This window comes from Simochromis diagramma, unplaced genomic scaffold, assembly GCF_900408965.1.
Source record: "Simochromis diagramma unplaced genomic scaffold, fSimDia1.1 OVJJ01000389.1, whole genome shotgun sequence".
Lineage (NCBI taxonomy): Eukaryota > Metazoa > Chordata > Actinopteri > Cichliformes > Cichlidae > Simochromis > Simochromis diagramma.
This window is the reverse complement of record NW_024387227.1, coordinates 864,716-873,968: the sequence shown is the minus strand read 5'-3', so window position 1 is coordinate 873,968 and position 9,253 is coordinate 864,716.

Below are 9,253 nucleotides of genomic sequence, written 5' to 3'. Positions count from 1 at the left end.
TGGCGCCAAATTTATATTGTAAAGTGAAGACCCTACAATAATACAAAACACCAAAAAAACCTCAACAATCAGATGACCCACTATGAGCAAACACAGTGACAGTAGGAAAGAAAAACTCCCTTTTAACAGGAAGGAACCTCTGGCAGAATCAGGCTCAGGGAGGGGCGGGGCCATCTGCTGTGACCAACTGCAGTTGAGGGGAAGAAGACAGGACAAAAAACACATTGTGGAAGAGAGCCAGAGATGATTGAGTAACTAATAATTAAATGCAAAATGGTGATTAAAGACATAGAGAGTTAAAAAGTGTGGTGAAGACAAAACACAGTGCATCATGGGAAGGCCCCAGCAGCCTAGACTTATTTCAGCATAATAAAGGGAGGATTACGGTCACCTGGCCCAGCCCTGACTATAAGCTTTATCATAAAGGAAAGTTTTAAGGCTAATCTTAAAAACAGAGCGAGTGCCTGTCTCCTAAATTCAAACTGGGAGTTGGTTCCACAGAAGAGGGGCCTGAAAACTGAAGGCTCTGCCGCCCATTCTACTTTTAAAAACTCTAGGAGCAACAAGTAAGCCTTCAGTCTGAAAGCGAAGTGCTCTATTGGGGAGATACCGCACTATAAATGGCCTGCATTTGTATAGCGCTTTTCTAGTCCCTAAGGTCATTCATTCAGTCATTCACCCATTCACACACTGGCAATGGCAAGCTACATTGTAGCCACAGCTGCCCTGGGGCGCACTGACAGAGGCGAGGCTGCCGGACACAGGCGCCACCGGGCCCTCTGACCACCACCAGTAGGAAAACACGAGGTTAGTATCTTGCCCAAGGATATTTGGCATGCAGCCAGGAGGCAGCCTGGGATCGAACCACCGACCTTCAGATTAGTGGCTGACCTGCTCTGCCACCTGAGCTACAGCCACCTATAAGGGCTTTGAGATTATCCAAGACCTTGTGTGTGAGGAGAAGGATTTTAAATTTACTTCTGGAATTAACAGGGAGCAAAAAAAGAATATACTTTTTTTTATATGGGAAAAATGCACTTTCTCTTTCTAGCCCCTGTCAGTACTCTCACTGCGAAAGCCTGAAATTACATGACACTCGTGCCCATAATGACTGTATGTAAACTTTTGACCTCAACCTATATCTATGTATGTTTTTACCAATGGTATAGAAATACATTAGGTAGCTAGAAAAAAAATCAAAGTTCTCCTTTATATCAGTATTATTCTTTTATTGTCTTCAGCTGGTGAATTTAAGTCCAACTTAAGCTTTGTTTCTGGCCATTGGGTCAGTTCAGTGGGTTCAGTGTAGCATTATCCACTGAGAAAGATGCATGCATTTTTACCTAAGAAAAAAAATGTAATGTCAAATGTCAAAACCATGGACTCAAACAATATGGCAAGAAATAAACCAGCGATTGATTGGTTGGTTCTCAAGCCAAAAATGTGATGCGATTCTGAAAAGACACCATAGCTGAATCATATGTGTACTAAAGAAAAAGATGTATATCACTTTGGTAAGAAGGTTTTCGCTAAAACAGCTGCTTACTCTTACTGAATGATACAATCGTAGCAACAAGACTGAAACTAGAGAGAGTGTTGGTTTCTTTAAGTCCAAGAAACCAATGCAATTACCTGAAAAGTTAAAGCTCAATAAAGCTGTGAAGTACTGAAATATATGAAGTACTATATAATTGATACAAATTACAGTACAAATTGTACTCACTGTCGTCACTTTAAACCATTAGTTACACCACAAACATAAGTTTAATTGTTTTAAATGATTAAATGATGTTCCTTCTTAAAAACATGACATTAAACTTGCTTCAGCTTCTTATCATGTCAAATCATGGAAAACTATTACGTTTACAAATATGAGGGTCAAATAGGTTTTCACTTGCCTCAGAGTGACAGTGTTGCATTATGGGTGTGGGAATTCAGACAATGGAACAGAGTCCAATTACTCAACAACTCAAGTTGAGGCACTTGACCTGAATTTGAGTGATTTAGTTTGACGCCACATTAAAATTGTACTAGTTTAATTATTAAATATTAGTTACTAGTTACTTCACGTAGATAATACCATGAAAAATATGATTATTAAGTATTTTTTTCATCTCAAACCACCCAGTTTTATACAGAAAAGCTGAAAACCTCTTTCTCCGCAGCCTAATCTCTAATAACCTTATACACATAAAGCACTTATACGGAGTATTTGTACATTTTTAAGTAGGTTTTAAGTAGGTTATCCAAATATTTCCTTTCTTTTTCTCATGACAACTACAAGCTCTGATCAGGCTGAATGCCTGTGAGTTGTAAAAGGGGAAAGCCAGGCACAAGTGCTGAGAGCAAAGCCTGGAGGACGTGAGAAAATAGCTGAATAAAGGGGACGTTTGGCCCCTAAAAATAAGCCTTTGAATTGGCAGATGATTGTGGGGGTTTCTGGCTTGGGGCCGGATGGTCCTCTCGGATGGCTGATGATGATGATAATTAAATCTGTTCTTTATGTCGAGTCAGCATATCCTCACTTTGTTGCAGTCCGGTCTCTGCTGACTGAATCCTGCCAAGATTCCCGAGCTGATCGGCCAAATAATTTTCAGAAAGTATATTTCTGCCCTTCTCTGTCCACACAGAGCCAAGTCCAAAGATAGCATTCATGATTTACACGGGGAAGTTTTGTTTTCGTTTGAGCTCCTTAAGATACGGCAGCTTCATTTTTCTTTATTCTCTTTTGTTTTTAGTGTCAGAGAGGAATTCTACTCCCACCAGTGTGTGATACCTGACATGTGTGCATCCCCTGAACAAGCCCTGTTTCTGAAGTGATACACCTGCCACTGTAAGGCAAACAGAGCTCTCAAGACTGTGTTTTATTAAGTCTGTTGTTTACACAGAAAACACCAAAGGAATTAAGGCCCTTCGTGTTCATGTGAAGCAAACATTTTAATCATTCAGTTGAAGAAATTATATGGATTGGAGCCTTTTATGGAGCAACAGTTCCTGTTTCTATTGTAAAACAATTACAGCCATTGTAAAAATGCAATAAAACACAGGCTAATACAGTTCCCTGCATCTGCTTTATGCCAATATTTCATCATCAATTTTCTTGTTTAACACTTATAACACAATCCATCTGCTGTCATATGAACTGATTCCAAGCAATTTAAACAAGAGCACAGTGCACAAGGAAGCTTTTATATGTTATTATTGGAGCATCCATTAAACCTAATGGATGGATGGATGACTTTGTTTGTTTACAAAACTAGAAAGCTAGAAAGCAGACCTGTATTTTATAACAAAAACTGATGTGGTAATGCCCTAATAAATTGTGATGTTTGCTTTGTCAGTTACTGCAAGGATCAGAATGTTTTATGGACTGTTATACGTGATTTCTTCAGGTTCACATCTTCTTGAAAGCGCTTTAATCTTATTGTGTTTGTGCGTTTGTGACTTTCTGTAGCACATCAGTTTTTACAGGTCCCAGAGATGAAACTATATAATGTTTCTTAAATGACTAAAGTGGTGCCATGTTACATCACACTCACGTGACACGCCCCAGCATGGAAATGGTATGATGGAAATTTACAAATAAAAACAATGTGGAAATGTCTTGTGATTCTAAATGTCGGCCAGCATTTTTCAAATGGTGTGATTTGTAGTTTAATTGCCAAAACTTTCATCACATCCTTCACCTGACTTTATCTTTGTCAGGTAGATTTTTTCCAAGTGATTCACTCACCGTTCAGCACCATTTGCTAACGCTAACGTAAAATTATTGCAGTGCAACCTGATTTAAGCTCTCATGTGACTCTGACAAAGGTACAGATAATGAACATACCTGTCATTCCCGAGTTCCTCAAGTGAAAGGACTCGGATTAATGTCTCAGGATTTCTTCAGTTTGCCATGCGCAGACAAGCACATGTTTAAGCAAATAAAACATTTTTAAATATTATTAGAAAGATATTTATAATAGATTTAAGGTCTTAGGTTACAGTGGTGGTGGGTCAGTCTTTTTCAGGCAAGTAAGCTGTCAAAAGCTGAAAAAAAGTTCAGTAACAACAGCACCAGCTATTGTCTTTTATTGTTGTGGACTAAAAAAAGAATCTTCATTCAGTTTATTTTCACTCCATATTTTTCCTCTTGGTAATCCCCCCTCTCAGCACGGCCAACCCCACAGTTTGAGAACCACTGGCTTAAGGACAGGAAATGGGGGACAAAACCCTCCCACCTACTCTACGCTGTTTTATTGTTTTTGGGGGGTTTTTAACCAGTGAGATATCATGTGTTAAGGCTCTTCCCCAGTTTCCAGCATTTACTGTCTTCAGGAATTATCTTTATATTTTCCATTCAGATGTTAATGCATTTATTTCCTCTGTTTGCAACAAAATAATTAAGATAATGCTCTAGTTACAAGTTTTTATGGTACAAGTGGACAAACAAAGCTGAATTTAATGAGTACTATATACAGATTTTACGGTAACGATCACATTGCTCCAATGAATTTTTAAAGAAAAGAAAAAAACATACTGTTAATAATGGAGTCCAATTTTCACTTTGTTTATTGTGTGTTCTGTCTCTTTTTAAACCCACCCACCCCCTCCTCCTTCTCCCCCAGACCTATCATCAAAGTATCGTGCGGTTTTCTTGTAAATTCGGCTCTTACTGGCAGCTGCCTTGTAGTCTGTGCACAGTTTGATGCGCTTCTGTCTTTCATGTCAGAGTTTTTAAAAATCCTTCTTCTCACAATATCTTTTACTCGTGTACTAGTATATTAGTACCGTGTGCTTTCCAAGGTTAAAATCTGAGACGAATGGATACAATTTCTTTAGAGAGAGCCAGTCAGTGATATGAGTTATCCTTCTGTAGTTGATGGTGCATCTTTTCCGAATCAAGGATTCCAGGTGGAAGATTAGATGTGCTGTTAGAAAGGCCAGAGTTTAAGATTTCCCCCATTTGTAGCTTTCTGTGGTTATGTGGTTATTTCCAGTAGTTTCTCAATGTGGCTTTAATACAACTAAGCTTTTCCAGAGGTTCAGAGTGACCAAGTCCATTTTTCTCTTTTTGCACAAGCTGTATATCCACAAGTAGAATCTCAACCTCCCAATGAAAAGGCAGAACAACACAGACACTCAAATCTCAACCTGTCTTCATTTTTGAGACACCTACACAATCCTAGAAGTTAACGCAGCATAAATAGTGATTAATAAAAGCTGCATTGTGCTGATGAACGTTTGTTCTGTTCAAAAAACATGTTTCCAAACAATTATTCCCTAAACAAGTGTTCCTGACTGCTGGAAATAATGGATTTTTTTTTCATGACTGAGAGCCCTGGTGTTCCATAAACGTAGCGTGTTATCGCCCTCTGTTGACTGCTACAACAGGGTAATTTTCCTCATGAAGTGCTAAACCAAACCAGACTGTCACGCTGTGGTGAACTGGCCACATGTCCTCTCTACAGCTGCTGATTCTGAAGGAAAAAATTCTCTGATGTCAACACAGCGAACCAACCTTTCAGTTTATGACAATGACTCAGGAATGAGTTGATTATTTCAGCTCAGCAGTTCAGGTCAGAGAAAGAGCACATTCAGCTGCAAGGGGTGAACACCTTCATATCTTTCTAATGATTACAGATTTCTGCAAACATGCATTAAACCTGGAGGAGTTGCAGAAATCTCAGAGGCTGTTGTATTGTTTCAGCTGTTTGAGCTGAAGAGGGGGGAGGAACAATAGTGGCCAGTAACAATAATGTAGTTGTCAGGACTGTGAGGGAGGCAAGGTCAGTGAGGTGCTACAGTAAACAGGCAAGCCCAATTCCTTCCCATGGCCCCCTGGCTTAAGTTAGGGGGGAAAAGAAGCGGAATTAAAGCTGAATGTTTTATTTCACAAAGGCTAACATAATAATGAGTCTGATGAAACATTTCAAGGACATGCTGATTAGGTTTTGGGCTTTCTTACTCATTTGGATTAGCGCAGGACACATACCACAGTCACATAAGATTAGTACAAAGTAAGGGAGTAACATCATAATTCACAGAACTCTTATATAAACAAATGATCCATTTTTTATCCCGAGTAATAGATGCCCCCAAATATTTCTATTTACATTCGCTCAGTTTGAATCATTTGTTCTTGATGTTGGTTTAGAAATCTAAGAAAAAATTGCTCTTTTTAACATTTAAGAAAAAGGTTATTGGGTTAGCTTTAAAGACATTAACTACTATAGCCAACAATACTGGTCAAAAGTTTGAGAACACCCCAATTTTTGAAGGTATTTATTGGAATTCAAGTCATTCAACTCCAATGATTAGCTTTAAGTGGTACAAAGGTAAGTGGTTAACTACCAGAGGTTTAAAAAGAAAAGGCATGGTTACCCAAAACTGAAAAATAATGTACATTTCAGAATTATACAAAAAGGCCTTTTGAAGGAACACAAAATGGGTTAACAATTTGAAGCTATTCTGCAGCAATGGGGGTTGATCAAGCCTTGAGAGCTGGTGCTAGTAATTCCTATAGGTGTTCCAACTTTTCTGGATTACTTACAACCCCCTCTGTCTGCATAAAGGCAGTGTTGGGACACACTGTGGTACCATACCCCAGTGAGCATCAGTTAAACAGTATTGTTCTGCAGAAAGTAGTGTGCTACAAAAATGGCGAGAAAAAAGCAATTAACAACGAAAGAGAGACAGACCATCATAACACTTAAAAGTGTAGTTCTTTCCTACAGAGAAATTGCAAAGAAAGTCAAGATGTCAGTGAGTACAGTTTCCTTTACCATCAAAGGGCACTCGGAAAACTGGGGCAAACTCTGACAGGAAGAGGTCTGCCAGACCCAAAAGCCACAAATGAATCAGAGGGCAAGTTTCTGAGAGTTAACAGCTTGCGTGATAGGTGCCTCACAGGACAACAGCTTCAAGCACAGCTTAATAGTGGTCGTAGTAAGCAACTCTCAGGTTCAACTGTGAACAGAAGACTTCAAGCTGCAGCTTTGACAGGACGAGTTGCAGCAAAAAGGCCATTGCTAAGACGTCATGAAACAGTGCCATCCAACTGAAGACTGGAAGAAGATATTATGGACTAATGAATCAAAATTTGAAATCTTCGGTTCATCACACAGGATCCTTGTACACCATCAAGTAGGCGAAGGGACATTGTGTGGCATCAACTGTCAAACATGAGGGAGGAAGTGTGATGGTCTGGGGCTGGTTTGCTGGATCCAGGGTCGGTGACTTATAGAGAGTGAGAGGCACCCTGAACCAAACAGCATTCTTCAGCACTGGTATGCGTCTAGCAGTCAGGGGTTCATCCCGTGGCAACATAATGACCTAAAACATGAGTCCAAGCTATGCCAGAACTACCTCAGGAAAAAAGAACAAGATGGGAAGCTTGAAAAGAGGGAGCGGCCAGCACTTAAACTTAAACGCCATCGAGCTGGTTTAGGATGAACTGGACAGAAGAGTGAAAGCAAAGCAACCGACACGTGCTGCACATTTATGAGACCTTCTGCAACAGATATGGGAAGAACTTTCTGAAGAATATTTGGTTTCTACTGTAGAAAGAAGCTCTTCAGCTGTTACATCTGCCAGAGGTGGCTACTTAGATGAGTCAAAACTTTAGAATACATTTTGGTCTATAAATTGAGTCCATGATTTCTTTTTTAAGTTAATTGTTTATTTGTACTATGCTTTCATTTCAGAGTGCAATGAGACATTAGACGGCATAATTTTCAATAAAAACAGGAAAAATTGTTGACAAATATATATATATATATATATATATATATATATATATATATATGAGGCAATATAGGAAGTTTATTAAGTTGCATGACTTGCAAAAATTGAAGGATGTGGAAAACTTCTGTGGTTCAACTTGTGGTGAACTTTTCCAGACTACACAGCAAAAAAACCTCGTGCCTGAAATCAAACATGACACATCTTTAGCTTTAGCAGAAAACAAGCGTTACTTGTGTTCCCACAATAGCACTAAGAAGAGTTTTTTATACGTCAGGTTTAGTTTAATAATTTTATTGCTTTGTGCAGTTCCGGAATAAGGTGGTGAAACCGGTGCAGGAGATTTATATCTTACTTGTCAAGAGCTGCCTCAAGGGGGTCAATTGACTGGTCAAAAATCTCCCACTCAGCTGACAGGGTTTATGAGTTTTACAGTGATGAAATTTCTCTGCTGTAAACATATGATCATCATCAGTTTATCTCTCTTTGGTCCCAACCCTGGTTTGATTAAATATTTTCACAAACTGAAAGGACGATTCAGTTTTTAACTTTTGCTCATTGTTGAGCTTAAGTTTGGAAAAATAAACATATATAAAACAAATGTAAACCTTATATTTTCATATTTGTATTTATTTATTTATTTAGTTAGTTAGTTAGTTAGTTCTGTGACCGTGTGGATATTAAAATGGTAAAACAACCAACCTTGCAACCTCGCTGACAGATGAGACCAGAGTGGCGATTTTTTAACCATAATGCACAACACCACATTTTGAGAAATCCTAAATCAGCATATCAGCACAAACACCTCAAACCAACTGTGAGGCACAGTGGTGGAGTGGTGAAGATTCGGGCTTGTTTTGCAGCCACAAAACAAGCACAAATCTTGTTTTGGGCTTGTTTTAACTCACATTCTAGAGTTAAATGTGAGGCCATCTGTCCAACAGATGAAACTTAGATAAAACTGGGTCCCGCAATAAAACTGTGATCTCAAGCACAGCAGTGAATATGCAACAAAACAGCTGAAAACGAAAATGATCAATGTGTTGCAATAGGTCAGCTAAAGTCCAGACCTCAGCCGGTTTGAAATAGTTTGCAAACCTCAGTTTACTGAAGCGTGGGCCAGAATTCCCCCACAATAATTTGAGAGCCAAATAAAGTGAAACGGAAAATTATTAGTCAAGTTATTGCTGCTAAAGGTGGTTGTACACGCTGCTGAATCATGGGCTGCACTTTTTGTGAAAACTTTCTATTTCATATGACAGTAACTCAAAGCCATGGCAGTTCTACTGAAAAGCTAATGGCAGATAAACCATTCTTTTTCATGTGTAAAGTCCACACATTTACTGAAAAAATGCAGTTAAATATATATTAAATGCTTTTGTGCAAAATTGAATTCATGATTTATACATTTATACATTATTGTTACCAATCTATTTCAGAGTGACAAATTGAATATTTACTCCACTTCACTTCAGTGTTACCAACTGCTTTGTGATGAAAATCTTGGTTGGTTAGTACAGTTGATCTA